Source organism: Zea mays, chromosome 2 (genome assembly GCF_902167145.1).
Source record: "Zea mays cultivar B73 chromosome 2, Zm-B73-REFERENCE-NAM-5.0, whole genome shotgun sequence".
NCBI lineage: Eukaryota > Viridiplantae > Streptophyta > Magnoliopsida > Poales > Poaceae > Zea > Zea mays.
The window spans coordinates 6,840,897-6,866,390 of record NC_050097.1 but is presented as its reverse complement, the minus strand read 5'-3'; positions in this window follow the sequence as shown (position 1 = coordinate 6,866,390).

The window sequence follows — 25,494 nt, the reverse complement described above, 5'->3', positions numbered from 1 at the left end:
ACCATCGTCGAGTGCAAGGCTAGGTCCACGGTGCGCCGCGGTGACACCATTGCAGGCGACACAGGGCTCCGGGTATTAGCATGTACGAGCCAAATCCACTACCCTATACGTATTGGGAAATCAAGCGAAGCACGGAGGGAGAGCTCACCGAGAGTGGTGGCGGACACGCAGAGGGGCGCGCGCAGCTGTCGACGGCGAAGGCGAATCTCCCTTGCTCCGCCCCCTTTCACTCTGCTGGCTACCGAGGTGGATCCAAGGCTATGACGATGGAACTACAAGGGTCTTATATATGTGCGCGGTGCTGGGGTGATGGATCCGCAGATCACGGCGCAAACCGGTGAGGCCCCCGCGGCTATTTCGCGCAACGCGCGCTGGGGTTGTTGCGCCAGAGAGGAAGAACATGCAACAATACGTACGGGCGGATGACAAGGCGGGCCCGCACGCCAGTGGAAAGGAGAGAGGAGCGAGCGTGGCGTGAGACTGGACCCTGGGCCCGTGTGGTCAGCGCCTGGAACAGACAGTGAGTCGGGCCACGCGGAGGAGTTTTCCTGATGGGCCGAATTGATGAAAGTTGGCCCGCGGATGAAGTTCTCCTTTATCCTTTTTCTGGTTTAACTTTCCCCTTTTATTTTAAATTTCCAATTTAAACTCCAAATATACATGTGAATTTTGTACTCACTTAAAGGCAGATTTTGATCTTACCCCTATGGATAAAGTTTGTATTTATACCCTTTTTTGTATTATATAGTATTTCTTTTCTTCCTTTCTCAATTCTAGAGTGCAAATTGGGTTAGAACTAATTCTCTTCTTTTATGTATTCTTATTATCATTACCACTGTAGACAAATGCACAAACCAATAAAACACCAGCATGATGCATGTATTATTTGAGTGTCTTTTGTTAATTATTTATTTGTTTAAATGTGATTTTCACATTAAATGATGAATATAGGTAACACATATATGTAAGGGAAAACTCTTTCTCCTTTTTACACTTTCTTACAATTTGAGTATTACAAATCCTACCCCCCTTAAAATAATCTCGTCCTCGAGATTTAAGAAGATCTAGGGAAAAGGTGGGGAAAATCTATCCGAAGCTCTTCTTCTCTTTCCCAAGTTGCTTCATCTTCACCGTGGTGGCTCCATTGCACTTTGCACATCTTTATCACCTTATTTCTCGTAACTCGAGTCAAAGTATCCAAAATCTTGATCGGGTACTCCGTGTAAGTCAAATCACCCTAAACACTGAGCTCTTCCATTGGTAACTGTTCCTCAGGGACACGGAGACACTTCTTGAGCTGAGATACGTGGAACACGTTATGCACATCCGATAGAGTAGCAGGTAACTCGAGTTGGTATGCCATCTCCCCAACTCTTCTAAAGATCAAGAATGGTCCAATGTAGCGAGGGGACAATTTACCCTTAACTTTGAATCTCCTCATTCCTCGAAGTGGTGACACCTTGAGATACACATAATCTCCTTCTTCAAATTCCAGTGGTCTCCTTCTATTATCAGCATAGCTCTTTTGTCTGGTTTGAGCTACCCTCAAATTCTCTCGAATTATACGGACTTGTTCTTCTGCTTCTTGAATCAGTTCAGGCCCAAAGAACTGTCTTTCTCCAGTCTGATCCCAATATAGAGGAGTCCTGCACTTCCTCCCATATAAAGCTTCAAAAGGTGACATCTTCAGACTGGCCTGGTAACTATTATTATATGAGAACTCAGCATAAGGTAGACTCTTGTCCCAACTACTACCATGCTAAAGGGCACAAGCTCTCAACATATCCTCCAATTCTTGATTAGTCCTTTCAGTTTGAGGATGGTAGGCCAAACTAAACTTCAAATTAGTATCCAAATTCTCATGAAAACTTTTCCAAAGTCTGGAGGTAAACTGTGATCCTGATAGCACCTAGAGGGGGGTGAATAGGTGATCCTGTGAAACTTAAACTTATAGCCACAAAAACTTGTTAAGTGTTAGCACAATAATCGCCAAGTGGCTAGAGAGGAGTCTCAACAAAACACAATACCACAAGAGATCAAACACAGAGATGACACAGTGGTTTATCCCGTGGTTCGGCCAAGACCAACACTTGCCTACTCCACGTTGTGGCGTCCCAACGGACGAGGGTTGCAATCAACCCCTCTCAAGCGGTCCAAAGACCAACTTGAATACCACGGTGTTTTGCTTTGCCTTTCAATATCCCGTTTGCGAGGAATCTCCACAACTTGGAGCCTCTCGCCCTTACACAGGATGTTCACGAAGAATCACAGAGCAAGGGAGGGATTAGCGACTCACACACGACACAAAGATCACAGCGAATACGCACACGCAAAACCCAGACTTGAGCTCAAGAGACTAGCACACTAGAACGGAGCTCAAATCACTAGAATGTCGAACAAGTGCGCAAGAATGAAGTGTGAGTGATCAATGATGCTCAAAGGATGCTTGGTGTACTCCTACATGCGCCTAGGGGTCTCTTTTATAGCCCCAATGCAGCTAGGAGCCGTTGAGCACAAATCTGGAAAGCCATTCTTGCCTTCTGTCATCGGGGGCACCGGACAGTCCGGTGCACACCGGACACTGTTCGGTGCCCGATTTCCTTCCTTAAATAGCGAAGCCGACCGTTGGCAGACTTGGAGCCGTTGGCGCACCGGACATGTCCGGTGCACACCGGACAGTCCGGTGCCATCTTCTAGTCGTTGGCTCGGCCACGTGTCCCGCGCAGATTGCGCGGCCGACCGTTGGCCCGGCCGACCGTTGGCTCACCGGACAGTCCGGTGCACACCGGACAGTCCGGTGAATTTTAGCCGTACGTCGCCGGTGAATTCCCGACAGCGGCTAGTTCGCTCGAGCCAGCCTGGCGCACCGGACACTGTCCGGTGCACCACCGGACAGTCCGGTGCTCCCAGACTCAGCAGATTCTTGGCTGCTCGAGCCAAGACATTTCCAATTGGATTTTACCTGTTTCCAGCACTTAGACACAATACATTAGTCCATAAAACAATGTACTAAGTCTGAGAAACATACCTTTATCCTTGATTTGTACTTTGTCCACCTTTTTACACTTAAGCACTTGTGTTGGGCACTTAAACCACCAAAATACTTAGAAATGGCCCAAGGGCACATTTCCCTTTCAATCTCCCCCTTTTTGGTGATTTATGCCAACACAATATAAAGCAAGTAGAACAAGTACAAAATCAAATCAAATTAGAACTCAAAATTGTTTTGTTTCACTTTGACATATATGGATCACTCTATGCCACCACTTGGTTTGTTTTTGCAAATCCAACTCAAATTTCTATCTCTAAGTCAAATACACATGTTAAGACATAAAGAGAGTCATTCCAAGAGAAATTAATTCAAGATTTCAAAAACTCCCCTTTTTCCCATAATCAATACTTCTCCCCACAAGAAGCCAACTTTTGACACGAGAGACAACAAAAGAGGTTTGACAAACCAAAAGCTCTATTCTACTGTTTTCAAAATCTCTCAAGTGGTAGCTGATCCATTTATCGCTTTGGCCTTTATTTTCTCCCCCTTTGGCATCAAGCACCAAAACGGGATCAATCTTGGCCCATTAACCCCATTGCCTCACCAAAATCTTCAACTAAGAGCAAATAGGCAATAAGAGTATAAAGATGAACTTGGAAGAGTTACTCTTTTCATCGGAGTGCAGTGGAAGTCTTGCCTTCTCCAAGTCCACCTTTTTCCCTTTTAATTATCCTTGGAGACTAAAACAACCAAACTCAAGTACATGGTTAGTCTCAAAGGGTCAAGTTGTAGCACAGCTCCCCCTAAATATGTGCATCACTTGCAAACAGGACTTGTGAGGTCCAGGGAGTGTTTGTACAACTTGAGCACCACAATAAGCAACAAAATGCAGAATCATGATCAAAAGCATAAACATATGTATGCTACACTTCAATCCAAGTTCCGCGAATCTAAGATATTGAGCTCACTACGCAGCCTGCAAAAGGTCTTCTCATCTAGAGGCTTGGTAAAGATATCGGCTAGCTGGTTCTCGGTGCTAACATGAAACACTTCGATATCCCCCTTTTGCTGGTGGTCTCTCAAAAAGTGATGCCGGATGTCAATGTGCTTTGTGCGGCTGTGTTCAACAGGATTTTCCGCCATGCGGATAGCACTCTCATTGTCACATAGGAGTGGGACTTTGCTCAGATTGTAGCCAAAGTCCCGAAGGGTTTGCCTCATCCAAAGTAGCTGCGCGCAACACTGTCCTGCGGCAACATACTCGGCCTCAGCGGTGGATAGGGCAACGGAGGTTTGTTTCTTAGAGTTCCACGACACCAGGGACCTTCCTAAGAATTGGCACGTCCCTGATGTACTCTTCCTATCGACCTTACATCCAGCATAGTCGGAATCTGAGTATCCAACCAAGTCAAAGGTAGACCCCTTTGGATACCAGAGCCCGAAGCAGGGCGTAGCAACCAAATATCTAAGAATTCGCTTCACCGCCACTAAGTGACACTCCTTAGGATCGGATTGAAATCTAGCACACATGCATACGCTAAGCATAATATCCGGTCTACTAGCACATAAATAAAGTAAAGACCCTATCATTGACCGGTATGCTTTTTGATCAACGGACTTACCTCCTTTGTTGAGGTCGGTGTGTCCGTCGGTCCCCATCGGAGTCTTTGCGGGCTTGGCGTCCTTCATCCCAAACCGCTTTAGCAGATCTTGCGTGTACTTCGTTTGGGAGATGAAGGTGCCGTCTTTGAGTTGCTTCACTTGGAACCCAAGGAAGTAGTTCAACTCGCCCATCATCGACATCTCGAATTTCTGCGTCATCACCCTGCTAAACTCTTCACAAGACTTTTGGTTAGTAGAACCAAATATTATGTCATCGACATAAATTTGGCACACAAACAAATCACCATCACATGTCTTAGTAAAAAGAGTTGGATCGGCTTTCCCAACCTTGAAAGCATTAACAATTAGAAAGTCTCTAAGGCATTCATACCATGCTCTTGGGGCTTGCTTAAGTCCATAGAGCGCCTTAGAGAGCTTACACACGTGGTCGGGGTACCGTTCATCCTCGAAGCCAGGGGGTTGCTCTACGTACACCTCCTCCTTGATCGGCCCGTTGAGGAAAGCGCTCTTCACATCCATTTGGTACAACCTGAAAGAATGGTGAGCGGCATATGCTAGCAAGATGCGAATTGACTCTAGCCTAGCCACAGGAGCAAAAGTCTCCTCAAAGTCCAAACCTGCGACTTGGGCATAACCTTTTGCCACAAGTCGAGCCTTGTTCCTTGTCACCACCTCGTGCTCGTCCTGTTTATTGCGGAACACCCACTTGGTTCCCACAACATTTTGCTTGGGACGAGGCACCAGTGTCCAAACTTCATTGCGCTTGAAGTTATTGAGTTCCTCCTGCATGGCCAACACCCAGTCCGGATCTAGCAAGGCCTCTTCTACCCTGAAAGGCTCAATAGAAGAGACAAAGGAGTAATGCTCATAAAAATTAACTAATCGAGATCGAGTAGTTACTCCCTTGCTAATATCACCCAGAATTTGGTCGACGGGATGATCCCTTTGAATCATCGCTCGAACTTGGGTTGGTGGTGCCGGTTGCGCTTCTTCCTCCATCACATGATCGTCTTGTGCTCCCCCTTGATCACACGCCTCTCGTTGATGAACCTGTTCATCGTCTTGAGTTGGGGGATGCACCAAAGTTGAGGAAGAAGGTTGATCTTGCTCCTTTTGTTCCTGTGGTCGTATATCACCAATCGCCATGGTTCGTATAGCGGCCGTCGGAACATCTTCTTCATCTACATCATCAAGATCAACAGCTTGCTCTCTTGGAGAGCCATTAGTCTCATCAAATACAACGTCGCTAGAGACTTCAACCAATCCCGATGATTTGTTGAAGACTCTATACGCCTTTGTATTTGAGTCATAACCTAACAAAAACCCTTCTACGGCTTTGGGAGCAAACTTAGAATTTCTACCCTTCTTCACTAGAATGTAGCATTTGCTCCCAAATACACGAAAGTAAGATACATTGGGTTTGTTACCGGATAGAAGCTCATACGACGTCTTCTTGAAGAGGTGGTGAAGGTAGACCCTGTTGATGGCGTGGCAAGCCGTGTTGACGGCTTCCGACCAAAAACGCTCGGGGGTCTTGAATTCTCCAAGCATCGTCCTCGCCATATCGATTAGCGTCCTGTTCTTCCTCTCTACCACACCATTTTGCTGTGGTGTGTAGGGAGCGGAGAACTCGTGCTTGATCCCTTCCTCCTCAAGGAACTCCTCCACTTGAAGGTTCTTGAACTCGGACCCGTTGTCGCTCCTTATCTTCTTCACCTTGAGCTCAAACTCATTTTGAGCTCTCCTGAGGAAGCGCTTGAGGGTCCCTTGGGTTTCAGACTTATCCTGCAAAAAGAACACCCAAGTGAAGCGGGAAAAGTCATCAACAATAACTAAACCATACTTACTTCCTCCTATGCTTAGATAGGCGACAGGTCCGAAGAGGTCCATATGTAGCAGCTCCAGGGGTCTTGATGTGGTCATCACATTCTTGCTGTGATGTGCTCCTCCCACCTATTTACCTGCCTGACAAGCTGCACAAGGTCTGTCTTTTTCGAATTGTATGTTAGTCAAACCTATCACGTGTTCTCCCTTTAGAAGCTTGTGAAGATTCTTCATCCCCACATGTGCTAAGCGGCGATGCCACAGCCAGCCCATGCTAGTCTTAACAATTAAGCATGCATCTAGACCGGCCTCTTCTTTTGCAAAATCAACTAAGTAAAGCTTGCCGTCTAGAATACCCTTAAAAGCTAGTGAACCATCACATCTTCTAAAGACAGACACATCTACATTTGTAAACAAACAGTTATATCCCATATTGCATAATTGACTAACAGATAGCAAATTATATCCAAGAGACTCTACTAAAAACACATTAGAGATAGAGTGCTCATTTGAGATTGCAATTTTACCTAACCCTTTTACCTTGCCTTGATTCCCATCACCGAATATTATTGAATCTTGGGAATCTTTATTCTTGACGTAGGAGGTGAACATCTTCTTCTCCCCCGTCATATGGTTTGTGCATCCGCTGTCAATAATCCAGCTTGAACCCCCGGATGCATAAACCTGCAAGACAAATTTAGGCTTGGGTCTTAGGTACCCAACTCATGTTGGGTCCTGCAAGGTTAGCACAAATATCCTTAGGGACCCAAATGCAAGTTTTGTCTCCCTTGCATCTTGCCCCTAATTTTCTAGCAACTATCTTCCTATCCTTTCTACAAATAGCAAAAGAAGCATTTAAAGCATGATATATTGTAGAAGGTTCATTAACTTTCCTAGTAACATTCACGACATTTCTCCTAGGCATATTATCATTTCTCCTACCAACATTTCTATCATGCACATAAGAAGAACTAGAAGCAAACATTGCATGAGAATCAAAGGCATTATATTCATTACAACTCCTATAAGCATTTCTAGGTTGTCTTTTATCACAGTACATAAAGGCATGGTTCTTTTGCACACTACTAGCCATAGGGGCCTTTCCTTTCTCCTTGGTGGAGATGGGAGCCTTATGGCTTGTCAAGTTCTTGGCTTCCCTCTTGTAGCCAAGTCCATCCTTAATTGAGGGGTGTCTACCAATCGTGTAGGCATCCCTTGCAAATTTTAGCTTGTCAAATTCATTCTTGCTAGTCTTAAGTTGGGCATTAAGACTAGCTAATTCATCATTTAATTTGGAAATTGAAACTAAATGATCACTACAAGCATCAATGTCAAAATCTTTACACCTATTACAAGTTTCAACAATTTCTACACAAGAATTAGATTTACTAGCTACTTCTAGTCTAGCATTTAAATCATCATTAAAACTCTTTAACTTAGCAATAGTTTCATGACAAGAAGATAGTTCACTAGAGAGCATTTCATTTCTCTTAATTTCTAGAGCAAGAGATTTCTGAGCTTCTACAAATTTATCATGTTCTTCATACAACAAATCCTCTTGCTTTTCTAAAAGTATATTCCTATCATTCAAGGCATCAATCAATTCATTAATTTTGTCTACCTTGGTTCTATCTAATCCCTTGAATAAGCATGAGTAATCTATCTCATCATCATCACTAGACTCATCCTCACTTGAAGAAGCATAAGTACTAGTATTATGAGTGCTTACTTTCTTCTCCCTTGCCATGAGGCAAGTGTGTCGCTCGTTGGGGAAGAGGGATGACTTGTTGAAGGCGGTGGCGGCGAGTCCTTCATTGTCGGAGTCGGACGAAGAGCAGTCCGAATCCCACTCCTTGCCAAGATGAGCCTCGCCCTTTGCCTTCTTATAGTTCTTCTTTTTCTCCCTCTTGTTCCCTTGATCCTGATCACTATCATTGTCGGGACAGTTAGCAATAAAATGACCAAGCTTACCGCATTTGAAGCATGAGCGCTTCCCCTTGGCTTTGGTCTTGCTTGGCTGTCCCTTGCGACCTTTAAGCACCGTCTTGAATCTTTTGATGATGAGAGCCATCTCTTCATCATTAAGTCCGGCTGCCTCAATCTGTGCCACCTTGCTAGGTAGCGCCTCCTTGCTTCGTGTTGCCTTGAGAGCAAGGGGTTGCGGCTCGTTGATCGGACCATTCAAGGTGATAGTCGCCTAGAGGGGGGGTGAATAGGGCGAAACTGAAATTTATAAATATAAACACAACTACAAGCCGGGTTAGCGTTAGAAATATAAACGAGTCCGCGGGAGAGGGCGCAAAACAAATCGCAAGCAAATAATGAAGTGTGACACACGGATTTGTTTTACCGAGGTTCGGTTCTCTCAAACCTACTCCCCGTTGAGGAGGCCACAAAGGCCGGGTCTCTTTCAACCCTTCCCTCTCTCAAACGATCCCTCGGACCGAGTGAGCTTCTCTTCTCAAATCAAAGCCGGGAACAAAACTTCCCCGCAAGGGCCACCACACAATTGGTGCCTCTTGCCTTGATTACAATGGAGTTGTGATCTCAAGAACAAGTGAGAAAGAAAAGAAGCAATCCAAGCGCAAGAGCTCAAATGAACACGACAAATCACTCTCTCTAGTCACTAGGGTTTTGTGTGGAATTGGAGAGGATTTGATCTCTTTGAATGTGTCTAGAATTGAATGCCTAGCTCTTGTAAGTGGTTGAGAAGTGGAAAACTTGGATGGCAATGAATGTGGGGTGGTTGGGGTATTTATAGCCCCAACCACCAAACTTGACCGTTGGCTGGAGGCGTCTGTTCGATGGCGCACCGGACAGTCCGGTGCACACCGGACAGTCCGGTGCCCCTGCCACGTCATCACTGCCGTTGGATTCTAGCCGTTGGAGCTTCTGACTTGTGGACCCGCCTGGGTGTCCGGTGTACACCGGACATGAACTATTCAATGTCCGGTGCAACGGTATGGGCGCGCCTGCCGACTGCGCGCGCAGAGCGCGCATTAAATGCGCTTGCAGGTGACCGTTGGCGCGGAAGTAGCCGTTGCTCCGTGGTTCACCGGACAGTCCGGTGCACACCGGACAGTCCGGTGAATTTTAGCGGAGCGACTGCCGCGCGAACCCGAGGCTGGCGAGTTCCGGAGGCCGCGGTTCGTTGGCGCACCGGACATGTCCGGTGCACACCGGACAGTCCGGTGAATTATAGCGCGCCGGCCTCCGTGAATTCCCGAGAGCGAAGGGTTGAAGTCGAAGTCCTCTGGCGAAGGGTAGAAAACGAAGTCTACGGGCGCACCGGACACTGTCCGGTGCACACCGGACAGTCCGGTGCCTCCAGCCAGAGGTGCCCTCGGTTGCCTTATTGCTCCTTTGTTGAATCCAACACTTGGTCTTTTTATTGGCTAGATGTGAACCTTTTGCACCTGTATAACTTATACACTAGAGCAAACTAGTCAGTCCAATATTTGTGTTGGGCAATTCAACCACCAAAATTATTTAGGAACTAGGTGTAAGCCTAATTCCCTTTCAATCTCCCCCTTTTTGGTGATTGATGCCAACACAAACCAAAGCAAATATAGAAGTGCATAATTGAACTAGTTTACATAATGTAAGTGCAAAGGTTACTTGGAATTGAGCCAATATAACTACTTACAAGATATGCAAGGAATGTTTCTTTCTTATATAACATTTTGGACCACGTTTGCACCACATGTTTTGTTTTTGCAAATTCTTTTTGTAAATCCATTTCAAAGATCTTTTGCAAATAGTCAAAGGTAAATGAATAAGAGTTTGCAAAGCATTTTCAAGATTTGAAATTGTCTTCCCCTATTTCAAATGCTTTTCCTTTGACTAAACAAAACTCCCCCTAAAAGAGATCCACCTCTTAGTGTTCAAGAGGGTTTTGATATACCAATTTTTGAAATACTACTTTCTCCCCCTTTTGAACACAATAGGATATCAAATGATAAAGACTTTTGGAAAGCACTAAGTTTTTGAATTTGGTGGTGGTGGTGCGGTCCTTTTGCTTTGGGCTCATTTCTCCCCCTTTTTGGCATGAATCGTCAAAAACGGAATCATTAGAGCCCTCGAAGTAATTTCTTCCCCTTTGGTCATAAGTAACGAGTTAAGATTATACCAAAGATGAAGTCCGGTCCTTTTGCTTTTGAGCTTTTACTCTCTCCCCCAAGGATGAAATCCTTTTCTTTGATGCTCATTTCTCCCCAAGAAATAGAGAGTTGCTCGGAGTGATGGCGAAGCATGAGTTACGGAGTGGAAGCCTTTGTCTTCGCCGAAGACTCCAATTCCCTTTCAATATACCTATGACTTGGTTTGAAATAGACTTGAAAACACATTAGTCATAGCATATAGAAGAGATATGATCAAAGGTATTCAAATGAGCTATGTGTGCAAGCTTAGCAAAAGAAATTTCTAGAATCAAGAATATTGAGCTCATGCCTAAGTCTGGTAAAAGATTGTTCATCAAGTGGCTTGGTAAAGATATTGGCTAATTGATCTTTAGTATTAATGTAAGAAATCTCGATATCCCCCTTTTGTTGGTGATCCCTAAGAAAATGATACCGAATGGCTATGTGCTTAGTGCGGCTATGCTCGACGGGATTGTCGGCCATTTTAATTGCACTCTCATTATCACATAGCAAAGGGACTTTGGTTAATTTGTAACCATAGTCCCGCAGGGTTTGCCTCATCCAAAGCAATTGCGCGCAACAATGTCCTGCGGCAATGTACTCGGCTTCGGCGGTGGAAAGAGCGACCGAATTTTGCTTCTTTGAAGCCCAAGACACCAAGGATCTTCCCAAGAACTGGCAAGTCCCCGATGTGCTCTTCCTATTGATTTTGCACCCCGCCCAATCGGCATCCGAATAACCAAGTAAATCAAATGTGGATCCCCGAGGGTACCAAAGCCCAAACTTAGGGGTATAAGCCAAATATCTCAAGATTCGTTTTACGGCCGTAAGGTGGGATTCCTTAGGGTCGGATTGGAATCTTGCACACATGCAAACGGAAAGCATAATGTCCGGTCGAGATGCACATAAATAAAGCAATGAACCAATCATCGACCGGTATACCTTTTGATCCACGGACTTACCTCCCGTGTCGAGGTCGAGATGCCCATTAGTTCCCATGGGTGTCTTGATGGGTTTGGCATCCTTCATCCCAAACTTAGCAAGAATGTCTTGAGTGTACTTCGTTTGGCTAATGAAGGTGCCCTCTTGGAGTTGCTTGACTTGGAATCCTAGAAAATACTTCAACTCCCCCATCATCGACATCTCGAATTTCTGTGTCATGATCCTACTAAACTCTTCACATGTAGACTCGTTAGTAGACCCAAATATAATATCATCAACATAAATTTGGCATACAAACAAGTCATTTTCAAGAGTTTTAGTAAAGAGTGTAGGATCGGCCTTGCCGACTTTGAAGCCATTAGCAATAAGGAAATCTCTAAGGCATTCATACCATGCTCTTGGGGCTTGCTTGAGCCCATAAAGCGCCTTAGAGAGCCTATAGACATGATTAGGATACTCACTGTCTTCAAAGCCGGGAGGTTGCTCAACATAGACCTCTTCCTTGATCGGTCCATTGAGGAAGGCACTTTTCACGTCCATTTGATAGAGCTTAAAGCCATGGTAAGTAGCATAGGCCAATAATATGCGAATTGACTCAAGCCTAGCTACGGGTGCATAGGTTTCACCGAAATCCAAACCTTCGACTTGTGAATACCCTTTGGCTACGAGTCGAGCTTTGTTCCTTGTCACCACACCATGTTCATCTTGCTTGTTGCGGAAGACCCATTTGGTTCCTACAACATTTTGGTTAGGACGTGGAACTAAATGCCAGACCTCATTCCTCGTGAAATTGTTGAGCTCCTCTTGCATTGCCACCACCCAATCCGAATCTTGGAGAGCTTCCTCTACCCTGTGTGGCTCAATAGAAGAAACAAAAGAGTAATGTTCACAAAAATGAGCAACCCGAGATCGAGTAGTTACCCCCTTATGAATGTCGCCGAGGATGGTGTCGACGGGGTGATCTCGTTGGATTGCTTGGTGGACTCTTGGGTGTGGCGGTCTTGGTTCTTCCTCATCCTCCTTTTCTTGATCATTTGTATCTCCCCCTTGATCATTGCTATCATCTTGAGGTGGCTCGTCTTCTTGATTTTGCTCTTCATCATTTTGAGCCTCATCCTTATTTTGAGTTGGTGGAGATGCTTGCATGGAGGAGGATGGTTGATCTTGTGTACTTGGAGGCTCTTCGGATTCCTTAGGACACACATCCCCGATGGACATGTTCCTTAGCGCGATGCATGGAGCCTGTTCTTCACCTATCTCATCAAGATCAACTTGCTCTACTTGAGAGCCGTTAGTTTCATCAAACACAACGTCACAAGAGACTTCAACTAGTCCAGTGGACTTGTTAAAGACCCTATATGCCCTTGTGTTTGAGTCATAACCAAGTAAAAAGCCTTCTACAGTTTTAGGAGCAAATTTAGATTTTCTACCTCTTTTAATAAGAATGAAGCATTTGCTACCAAAAACTCTAAAATATGAAATGTTGGGCTTTTTACCGGTTAGGAGTTCATATGATGTCTTCTTGAGGATTCGGTGAAGATATAACCGGTTGATGGCGTAGCAGGCGGTGTTGACCGCTTCGGCCCAAAACCGGTCCGGTGTCTTGTACTCATCAAGCATGGTTCTTGCCATGTCCAATAGAGTTCGATTCTTCCTCTCCACTACACCATTTTGTTGTGGCGTGTAGGGAGAGGAGAACTCATGCTTGATGCCCTCCTCCTCAAGGAAGCCTTCAATTTGAGAGTTCTTGAACTCCGTCCCGTTGTCGCTTCTTATTTTCTTGATCCTTAAGCCGAACTCATTTTGAGCTCGTCTCAAGAATCCCTTTAAGGTCTCTTGGGTTTGAGATTTTTCCTGTAAAAAGAATACCCAAGTGAAGCGAGAATAATCATCCACAATAACAAGACAATACTTACTCCCGCCGATGCTTATGTAAGCAATCGGGCCGAATAGATCCATGTGGAGTAGCTCAAGCGGCCTGTCGGTCGTCATGATGTTCTTGTGTGGGTGATGGACTCCAACTTGCTTCCCCGCCTGGCATGCGCTACAAATCCTGTCTTTCTCAAAATGAACATTTGTTAATCCTAAAATGTGCTCTCCCTTTAGAAGCTTGTGAAGATTCTTCATCCCAACATGGGCTAGTCGGCGATGCCAGAGCCAACCCATGTTAGTCTTAGCAATTAAGCATGTGTCGAGTTCAGCTCTATTAAAATCCACTAAGTATAGCTGACCCTCTAACACACCCTTAAATGCCATTGAATCATCACTTCTTCTAAAGACAGTGACACCTATATCAGTAAAAAGACAGTTGTAGCCCATTTGACATAATTGGGAAACAGAAAGCAAGTTGTAATCTAATGAATCAACAAGAAAAACATTGGAAATGGAATGGTCAGGTGAAATAGCAATTTTACCCAAACCTTTGACCAACCCTTGATTTCCATCCCCGAATGTGATAGCTCGTTGGGGATCTTTGTTTTTCTCATATGAGGAGAACATCCTTTTCTCCCCGGTCATGTGGTTTGTGCACCCGCTGTCGAGTATCCAACTTGAGCCCCCGGATGCATAAACCTACAAAACAAATTTAGTTCTTGACTTTAGGTACCCAAACTGTTTTGGGTCCTTTGGCATTAGATACAAGAACTTTGGGTACCCAAACACAAGCCTTGGAGCCCTTGTGTTTGCCCCCAACAAACTTGGCAACGACCTTGCCGGATTTGTTAGTCAAAACATATGATGCATCAAAAGTCTTAAATGAAATGCTATGTTCATTTGATGCATTAGGAATTTTCTTCTTAGGCAACTTGGCACGGGTTGGTTGCCTAGAACTAGATGTCTCACCCTTATACATGAAAGCATGATTGGGGCCAGAGTGAGACTTCCTAGAGTGAATTCTCCTAATTTTGCTCTCAGGATAACCGGCAGGGTACAAAATGTAACCCTCGTTATCCTGAGGCATGGGAGCTTTGCCCTTAACAAAGTTAGACAAATTTTTAGGAGGGGCATTAAGTTTGACATTGTCTCCCCTTTGGAAGCCAATGCCATCCTTGATGCTAGGGCGTCTCCCATTATAGAGCATACTTCTAGCAAATTTAAATTTTTCATTTTCTAAGTTATGCTCGGCAATTTTAGCATCTAGTTTTGCTATATGATCATTTTGTTGTTTAATTAAAGCCATATGATCATGAATAGCATCAATATCAACATTTCTACATCTAGTACAAATCGATACATGCTCAACAATAGATGTAGATGGTTTGCAAGAATTAAGTTCAACAATCTTAGCATGAAGAATATCATTTTTATCTCTAAGATTGGCAATGGTAACTTTGCAAACATCAAAATCTTTAGCCTTAGCAATCAAACTTTCATTCTCTAATCTAAGGCTAGCAAGGGAAATGTTTAATTCTTCAATCCTAGCAAGCAAATCATCATTATTATCTCTAGATTGGGAATTGAAACATTACAAACATGAGAATCAACCTTAGCATTTAAACTAGTATTTTCATTTCTAAGGTTGTCAATCATCTCACGGCAAGTGCTTAGCTCACTAGATAATTTTTCACATTTTTCTACCTCTAGAGCATAAGCCTTTTTAACCTTAACATGTTTCTTGTTTTCTTTAATTAGACAATCCTCTTGGGAGTCCAAAAGGTCATCCTTTTCATGAATAGCACTAACTAATTCATTTAATTTTTCTTTTTGAGCTATGTTGAGGTTGGCAAAAAGGGAACGCAAATTATCCTCCTCATCACTAGCATTATCATCACTAGAAGATTCATATTTAGTGGAGGAGTTGGATTTAACCTTCTTCTTTTTGCCGTCCTTTGCCATGAGGCACTTGTGGCCGACGTTGGGGAAGAGGAGTCCCTTGGTGACGGCGATGTTGGCGGCGTCCTCGTCGTCGGAGGAGTCGCTTGAGCTTTCGTCGGAATCCCATTCCCGACAAACATGGGCATCGCCGCCCTTTTTCTTGTAGTATCTTTTCTTTTCCTTTCTTCTCCCCTTCTTGTCGTCGCCTCGGTCACTGTCACTAGATATAGGACATTTAGCAATAAAATGACCGGGCTTACCACACTTGTAGCAAACCTTCTTGGAGCGGGACTTGTAGTCTTTCCCCCTCCTTTGTTTGAGGATTTGGCGGAAGCTCTTGATGACGAGCGCCATTTCCTCATTGTCGAGCTTGGAGGCGTCGATTGGTTGTCGACTTGGTGTAGCCTCCTCCTTCTTCTCCTCCGTTGCCTTGAATGCAACGGGTTGGGCTTCGGATGAGTCGCCAAGCTCGTTGATTTTCCTCGAGCCTTCTATCATGCACTCAAAACTTACAAAATGCCCGATAACTTCCTCGGGGGTCATTTTAGTATATCTAGGATTACCACGAATCAATTGAACTTGAGTGGGATTAAGAAAAATGAGAGATCTTAAAATAACATTTACCACTTCGTGGTCATCCCACTTCTTGCTCCCGAGGTTGCGCACTTGGTTCACCAAAGTCTTGAGCCGGTTGTACATGTGTTGTGGCTCCTCCCCTTTGTGAAGCCGGAACCGACCGAGCTCCCCCTCGATCGTTTCCCTCTTGGTGATCTTGGTGAGCTCGTCTCCCTCGTGCGCGGTTTTGAGTACATCCCAAATCTCCTTGGCGCTCTTCAACCCTTGTACTTTGTTATACTCCTCTTTGCTTAAAGAGGCGAGGAGTATCGTCGTTGCTTGAGAGTTGAAGTGCTCGATTTGGGCCACCTCATCCTCATCATAGTTCTCATCCCCTACCGACGGTACCTGTGCACCAAACTCAACAACATCCCATATACTTTTGTGGAGCGAGATTAGATGAAATCGCATTAAATCGCTCCACCTAGCGTAATCTTCACCATCAAAAGTTGGTGGTTTGCCTAATGGGACGGAAAGTAAAGGTGTATGTTTGGAAATGCGAGGGTAGCGTAGGGGGATCTTACTATACTTCTTGCGCTCTTGGCGCTTAGAAGTGACGGAGGGCGCATCGGAGTCGGAGGTAGAAGTTGATGAAGTGTCGGTCTCGTAGTAGACCACCTTCCTCATCCTCTTGTGCTTGTCGCCTTTCCGATGTGGCTTGTGGGAAGAAGATTTTTCCTTCTTCTCTTTGTGGTGAGAAGAGGATTTCTTCTCCTTCCCTTTGTTGGAGGAGCTCTTCTTCTTCTCCCTCCTTTTGGTGCGGGACTCTTCCGATGAAGTGCTCCCGTAGCTTGTAGTGGGCTTTTCGCCGGTCTCCATTTCCTTCTTGGCGTGATCTCCCGACATCACTTCGAGCGGTTAGGCTCTAATGAAGCACCGGGCTCCGATACCAATTGATAGTCGCCTAGAGGGGGGGGGGTGAATAGGGCGAAACTGAAATTTATAAATATAAACACAACTACAAGCCGGGTTAGCGTTAGAAATATAAACGAGTCCGCGGGAGAGGGCGCAAAACAAATCGCAAGCAAATAATGAAGTGTGACACACGGATTTGTTTTACCGAGGTTCGGTTCTCTCAAACCTACTCCCCGTTGAGGAGGCCACAAAGGCCGGGTCTCTTTCAACCCTTCCCTCTCTCAAACGATCCCTCGGACCGAGTGAGCTTCTCTTCTCAAATCAAAGCCGGGAACAAAACTTCCCCGCAAGGGCCACCACACAATTGGTGCCTCTTGCCTTGATTACAATGGAGTTGTGATCTCAAGAACAAGTGAGAAAGAAAAGAAGCAATCCAAGCGCAAGAGCTCAAATGAACACGGCAAATCACTCTCTCTAGTCACTAGGGTTTTGTGTGGAATTGGAGAGGATTTGATCTCTTTGAATGTGTCTAGAATTGAATGCCTAGCTCTTGTAAGTGGTTGAGAAGTGGAAAACTTGGATGGCAATGAATGTGGGGTGGTTGGGGTATTTATAGCCCCAACCACCAAACTTGACCGTTGGCTGGAGGCGTCTGTTCGATGGCGCACCGGACAGTCCGGTGCACACCGGACAGTCCGGTGCCCCTGCCACGTCATCACTGCCGTTGGATTCTAGCCGTTGGAGCTTCTGACTTGTGGACCCGCCTGGGTGTCCGGTGTACACCGGACATGAACTATTCAATGTCCGGTGCAACGGTATGGGCGCGCCTGCCGACTGCGCGCGCAGAGCGCGCATTAAATGCGCTTGCAGGTGACCGTTGGCGCGGAAGTAGCCGTTGCTCCGTGGTTCACCGGACAGTCCGGTGCACACCGGACAGTCCGGTGAATTTTAGCGGAGCGACTGCCGCGCGAACCCGAGGCTGGCGAGTTCCGGAGGCCGCGGTTCGTTGGCGCACCGGACATGTCCGGTGCACACCGGACAGTCCGGTGAATTATAGCGCGCCGGCCTCCGTGAATTCCCGAGAGCGAAGGGTTGAAGTCGAAGTCCTCTGGCGAAGGGTAGAAAACGAAGTCTACGGGCGCACCGGACACTGTCCGGTGCACACCGGACAGTCCGGTGCCTCCAGCCAGAGGTGCCCTCGGTTGCCTTATTGCTCCTTTGTTGAATCCAACACTTGGTCTTTTTATTGGCTAGATGTGAACCTTTTGCACCTGTATAACTTATACACTAGAGCAAACTAGTCAGTCCAATATTTGTGTTGGGCAATTCAACCACCAAAATTATTTAGGAACTAGGTGTAAGCCTAATTCCCTTTCACAAGGCGTCGTCCACATACCTCGCCTCCTTGATCATCATTCGCCCGCTAACGAATTTCCCAAGAACTTCTTCGGGCGACATCTTGGTGTACCTGGGATTTTCACGTATATTGTTTACCAAATGAGGATCAAGAATGGTAAATGACCTTAGCATTAGGCGGACGACGTCGTGGTCCGTCCATCGCGTGCTCCCGTAGCTCCTTATTTTGTTGATGAGGGTCTTGAGTCGATTGTATGTTTGTGTCGGCTCCTCGCCCCTTATCATCGCGAACCGTCCAAGCTCGCCCTCCACCAACTTCATTTTGGTGAGCAAGGTGACATCATTCCCCTCATGAGAGATCTTGAGGGTGTCCCAGATCTGCTTGGCATTGTCCAAGCCGCTCACCTTATGGTACTCGTCCCTGCACAAAGAGGCTAGCAACACAGTAGTAGCTTGTGCATTTTTATGAATCTGTTCATTAATAAACATGGGACTATCCGTACTATCAAAGTGCATTCCACTTTCTACAATCTCCCATATGCTAGGATGGAGAGAGAACAAGTGACTACGCATTTTGTGACTCCAAAATCCGTAGTCCTCTCCATCAAAATGAGGAGGTTTACCAAGTGGAATAGATAATAAATGAGCATTAGTACTTTGAGGAATACGAGAGTAATCAAAAGAAAAGTTCGAATTGACCGGTTTCTTTCTCTCGTATTCGTTGTGGTCGTCGTCCTTTTGGGAGGAAGTAGACTCATCGCTGTCGTAGTAGACGATCTCCTTGATGCGTCTTGTCTTCTTCTTCTTCCCATCTTTGCGTCTGTGGCCCGAGCCCGAGTCGTTGGACTTGTCATCCCTTGGCTCGTTGACGAAGGACTCCTTCTCCTTGTCGTTGATCACGATTCCCTTCCCTTTAGGATCCATCTCTTCGGGCGGTTAGTCCCTTTGTGAAGAGAACGCCTCTGATACCAATTGATAGCACCTAGAGGGGGGGTGAATAGGTGATCCTGTGAAACTTAAACTTATAGCCACAAAAACTTGTTAAGTGTTAGCACAATAATCGCCAAGTGGCTAGAGAGGAGTCTCAACAAAACACAATACCACAAGAGATCAAACACAGAGATGACACAGTGGTTTATCCCGTGGTTCGGCCAAGACCAACACTTGCCTACTCCACGTTGTGGCGTCCCAACGGACGAGGGTTGCAATCAACCCCTCTCAAGCGGCCAAAGACCAACTTGAATACCACGGTGTTTTGCTTTGCCTTTCAATATCTCGTTTGCGAGGAATCTCCACAACTTGGAGCCTCTCGCCCTTACACAAGATGTTCACGAAGAATCACAGAGCAAGGGAGGTATTAGCAACTCACACACGACACAAAGATCACAGCGAATACGCACACGCAAAACCCAGACTTGAGCTCAAGAGACTAGCACACTAGAACGGAGCTCAAATCACTAGAATGTCGAACAAGTGCGCAAGAATGAAGTGTGAGTGATCAATGATGCTCAAAGGATGCTTGGTGTACTCCTACATGCGCCTAGGGGTCTCTTTTATAGCCCCAATGCAGCTAGGAGCCGTTGAGCACAAATCTGGAAAGCCATTCTTGCCTTCTGTCATCGGGGGCACCGGACAGTCCGGTGCACACCGGACACTGTCCGGTGCCCGATTTCCTTCCTTAAATAGCGAAGCCGACCGTTGGCAGACTTGGAGCCGTTGGCGCACCGGACATGTCCGGTGCACACCGGACAGTCCGGTGCCATCTTCTAGCCGTTGGCTCGGCCACGTGTCCCGCGCAGATTGCGCGGCCGACCGTTGGTCCGGCCGACCGTTGGCTCACCGGACAGTCCGGTGAATTTTAGTCGTACGTCGCCGGTGAATTCCCGAGAGCGGCCAGTTCGCTCGAGCCAGCCTGGCGCACCGGACACTGTCCGGTGCACCACCGGACAGTCCGGTGCTCCCAGACTCAGCAGATTCTTGGCTGCTCGAGCCAAGACATTTCCAATTGGATTTTACCTGTTTCCAGCACTTAGACACAATACATTAGTCCATAAAACAATGTACTAAGTCTGAGAAACATACCTTTATCCTTGATTTGTACTTTGTCCACCTTTTTACACTTAAGCACTTGTGTTGGGCACTTAAACCACCAAAATACTTAGAAATGGCCCAAGGGCACATTTCCCTTTCAGATCCTCTATCCAAAACGATCTTCTTTGGTACTCCATGTAAACACACTATCCAAGCCATATATAACTCAGCAAATTGAGATCACTTATAAGTAGTCTTGACAGGAACGAAGTGAGCTACTTTAGTCAATCTATCCACAATCACCCATATAGCATCATATCCTTTCTGGGTGCGAGGCAATCCAGTAATAAAATCCATACCAATCTCTTCCTATTTCCACTCGGGTATCTTCAGTGGGTGCAGTAGTCCAGCTGGCCTCTGGTGTTCAGCCTTAACTCTTTGACATACATCGCACATAGCCACATGTGCAGCCACATCTATTTTCAATCCATACCACCAATACTTCCGCTTCAAATCCTGATACATCTTAGTACTACCAGGATGAATAGAATATTCCGAATCATGGGCCTCCTTTAAAATAGTCTCTCGAAGGCTTTTAATACCAGGAACGCATATCCTGTCCTTGAACCATACAGTGCCTTGCTCATCTTCCGTAAATTCCGGACCTCGACCTTCAGTAATCAGATCCCTAATCTCTTGTATCTTAGCATCACCAATTTGTCCTTCTGCGGATTTCTTGCTCCAAGGTAGGTTCCACATCAATAGTAACTCCTTCAGTGTGAGCAACTATCCCCAGGTTAAGTCTCCTAAAATCCTCAACAATCTCATCGAGTAGCTGGGCAACAACAGCTGAATGAACATGCTCCTTTTGACTCAAGGCATCTACAACCAAATTTGCCTTGCCCGGGTGATAGTGAATCTCCAAATCATAATCCTTAATAAGCTCCAACCAACGGCGTTGCCTAAGGTTGAGATCCTTCTGAGTGAATATATACTTCAAACTCTTATGATGTGTGTATACTTGACACTTGGTTCCCATAATATAATGTCTCCAAATCTTAAGCGCATGCACAACGGCTGCCAGTTCTAAGTCACGAGTGGGGTAGTTCAACTCATATTTCCGCAATTGACAATACGCGTAGGCAATCATATGTCCTTCTTGCATAAGCACACATCCAAAGCCTTAGCCACAGGCATCACAATAAATATCAAATCCTTTCTGTAGGTCTGGCATAACCAATACTGGTGGCGACATTATTCTCTTCTTCAATTGATCAAAGCTGTCTTGGCACTTCTCGTCCCACTTAAATTCTCGGCCCCTCTCCAGAAGCGAGGTCATAGGCTTAGCAATCTTAGAAAATCCTTCAATAAATCTCCGATAATATCCTGCAAGTCCCAAGAAACTCCGAATCTCAGTAACTGTGGTGGGTACTCTCCACTCCATTATCTCCTTAACCTTAGCAGGATCCACTGATATTCCTCCATTAGAAATAATATGACCAAGAAATGACACCTCGTCAATCCATAACTCGCATTTACTGTACTTGGCGTAGAGTTGATTATCTTGTAGCTTCTGTAGCACCAATCTCAGATGTTCCTCATGATCACTATCACTCTTGGAATAAATAAAAATATCATCGATCAAAACCACGACGAATCTGACCAGATCATGAACACCTTATCCTTTAGATCCATAAAATAGGCTGGTGCATTAGTTAGTCCAAATGACATAACAGTGAACTCATATAAACCATCTCGGGTCGAGAAATCTGTCTTGGGGATATTCGATGGCCTAATCTTCATTTGATGATAACCTGATCGGAAATCAATCTTCGAGAATACCCTTGCACCTCTCATCCGATCAAATAAATCCTCAATGCAGGGTAATGGACACTTATTCTTCACAGTGACATCGTTAAGAGATCTATAATCCATACACATCCTTTGTGATCCATCTTTCTTCTGTACAAATAGAACCAGTGCTCCCCAAGTTGAGGGACTCGGACGAATGTACCCAGCCTCTTGCAACTCTGTTAACTGTTTCTTAAGTTCCTTTAGTTCTTCTACGGACATCCTGTATGGCCGTTTAAAAGTAGGGACAACCCAGGTAAGGGATCAATGACAAACTCAACTTCCGTATCCGGTGGCATCCCTGGTAACTCCTCTGGAAAGACATCCGGAACATCCTTAACCTCACGGATGTTGTCACCAACAAACTTCCCATCTACTAAAAATGCCGCTAGTCTGGTGGCGGTAGTTACTACAATTCCAACTTCAATCTTTCTCCTTTGGACTGGTGAGTTCTAAGGTTCCCTTAGCACAGTGTATATACTGCCTTTGCCTTTCTTAACCATGACATACCAAAGATCACGTGTATAGTGCTCTCTTCTAACACTATAGGGGTAGCCCATCTGGGTTAGAAATACAAGGTAAGAAAGGAAGAATTGTAGATAAGGTGAGTAATTACGAGGAATGTTACTGCGGGGGATTTATTAGCTAAGTAGATTAGTGTGTTATCCACTAAAGCTAATACATTACCTTATGATGGTACATGCTAAGATGCCCGTCTATACTATTTCAATCAATCAAAGAAGCAAATCAGACATTGATCATCAGAACAATCAACCAACATTTTTAATAGAGAAAATAATTTTAATTTCGTCTTAGGTTCTCTATCTCTGAAAAAGCTCATAGTTGTAGGATTCCAAAGTGTGAAATCCATCTTGTCTTTAAGTAGAAAAGATAAGAATAATCAGAGTAGAACAGTAGAAGGTGAGACAGGATCAAGATAAGTATAGAGAGAATCAGAGTAAGGTAAGTATAGAATGAATCAGAAGAAGGTAAGTAGGTAAGGGTTGTCCATTTCTATCTAGGTTTTGTCCTACAGTCAACATTTCCTCTGATACCACTTCTGTCACACCCGACTTTAAGGAACAAAGCCAGGTGCATCTCATACATGCGCCAAGAAGACAACATATATAATAACAGAGTGCATAGAGATAAATGTCATAAAACATCAGAGTATTTATTACATAGCGGAAGACTTATTACAAAATAAAAGAATAAACATGAAACGAACTAAGGATCATTGGCGCCAATGTCAACTGAGAAACGCCACCTAGATCAGATCGTACTCCTCGCCTTGTGGCTCCTCCTGAACCACCTGCTCTTCTCCTGTGGGGGGGGGTGTGAGACATCAAGAGTGAGCTCACATACGTTCATCGCTCAACAAGTCGTGGGGAATAATGTGACATGAACCCACCAAAGGTGAGAGCTCATGGAGTGTAAGGCTTATCAAAGAGAATGGTTAAAGCTGAGCATTGCTTTTAATGTTGGTCAAACTTTTATTAGCAATTACTAGATGTAAGTAAATACCAAACCTTAATAAATAATAGAACAAGATTAATAATAAACCCATGCATATGCAAATGACAAAATTGAATTTAAGTTCCATAATTTAATCATCAGAGAGTCCTGAGCTGCTCATGACTGTGAGCTCGGCTAGTATACCAGTTTTTACACTCTGCAGAGGTTGTACCCTTTACCCACAAGTCATGTTACCCATCTGCCAAGGGGTCGCGAATCCCATACACCTCTACCTAGGAAGCGCGGCAGGGCAACACTATGAGGCCTTTACAAAGTTCCACTAGCTTCCGAAAACCCGCTACAGTTTATAGGAAGCTCCAATGCAGGGTTCTTGTCTGACCGCCATCGCAGCAAAATCAACCAAGGACCTCCCTACACTGACCACTCCCCTACTGCCCTTGCCCCTTTCGGGTAAGGTAGTCTTCCACTAGCTTTCCTAATTAGTCAGCCAAGGGCGTCCCATTAAACCCTTGTGGTGCCACGTGGTTCTCAAGTTAAGCTCTATGTTCCAATTAACATTAATGATCTTAACATGAACATAAATAGAATAACAAAAGAATTGGAACATAGATATAATAAATGATTATCCCAAAACCATGTAAAGCAATAGCACAAACTACCCAAGTGATTCAGGGGTAAACAAGGTAATGAGATAAACAATCTAGGGTGACCTATTGGGTCCCATCAAAATTAACCTATGCATGGATAAATGATATTGAAGAACATTATTGGGTAAAAAGTGGTCAAGGGCACAACTTGCCTTCAATGAGCTCCTGCTCAGCTACTTCAACCTGCTGCTCACCAGGATCCTCAGTCACGGGCTCTTCTACTCGCCACAATACAAACAAGCACAGTGCATATAGAGAAATTAACATTACACCAAACATATATACAAAATACACAGCAATAATCTACACATTAAAATAAAATCCTAGGAACAGAAATCGTAATTTTTGGAGTTATGGATTTTAAGATATGAATTTCCGAAGGTTTCATGTGCTTAAAATAGGATTAAGTGAGAAATTATTTTTGTAACTATTTTCATGACAAAACAGAGACTCTAGGTGATAGAGAATAATATTACAAAATTTTAGGAAGTTGAATGGCTCAATTTGGACTAAGTATGGATTTTCTATTGATTTATCAAGTTCTAGTAATTATTTTCATATTAAAAACCTATTTTCCAATTTATTTATTCAATTTTAAACTGCTCTGGATTGGGCGTCAAATTCATAGAAGTCCAGGGGGGCTCGGGGTAAGATTCTTAAGACACAGGGAACAACCCAGTGGACCGCGGGTTGAATATAGGGATCTATAGGGTTTCTTTTGCATAATAGCATGGCCGAAGGGGTATCGGGGTTTACTAGCCGCCCGATCCAAAACGGACGGTGCAGATTAGATTTGGGGCTGTCTGAACCAGTATGCTGAGATGGCCCTTGGATTCAGAATCGAAGGTCTGGATTTAATTAACCCTAGATCTAGATCCTGCCGCACGACGCGAGATCAACGGTGTGGATTTATTTCGAGCGAAGGGATACGCTGGACCTAATCGGGACCGTCCGTCAACGATCCGACGGCCACGGACCCGTCTTCCCCAACCGAGCCATCGCACGACAATGTGGCCCATCGCGCAGCGGCAAGTCCGCCGGAGTTGCAAATCCGGCCAACCTGGCCACCATTTTCTAATTCACTCGCTCCCCGCCCAACTAATGACGTTATGAGCTCAATTCCCGTACCAATTTCTACCATCGTCGAGTGCAAGGCTAGGTCCACGGCGCGCCGCGGTGACACCATTGCAGGCGACACAGGGCCCCGGGTATTAGCATGTACGAGCCAAATCCACTACCCTATACGTATTGGGAAATCAAGCGAAGCACGGAGGGAGAGCTCACCGAGAGTGGTGGCGGACACGCAGAGGGGCGCGCGCAGCTGTCGACG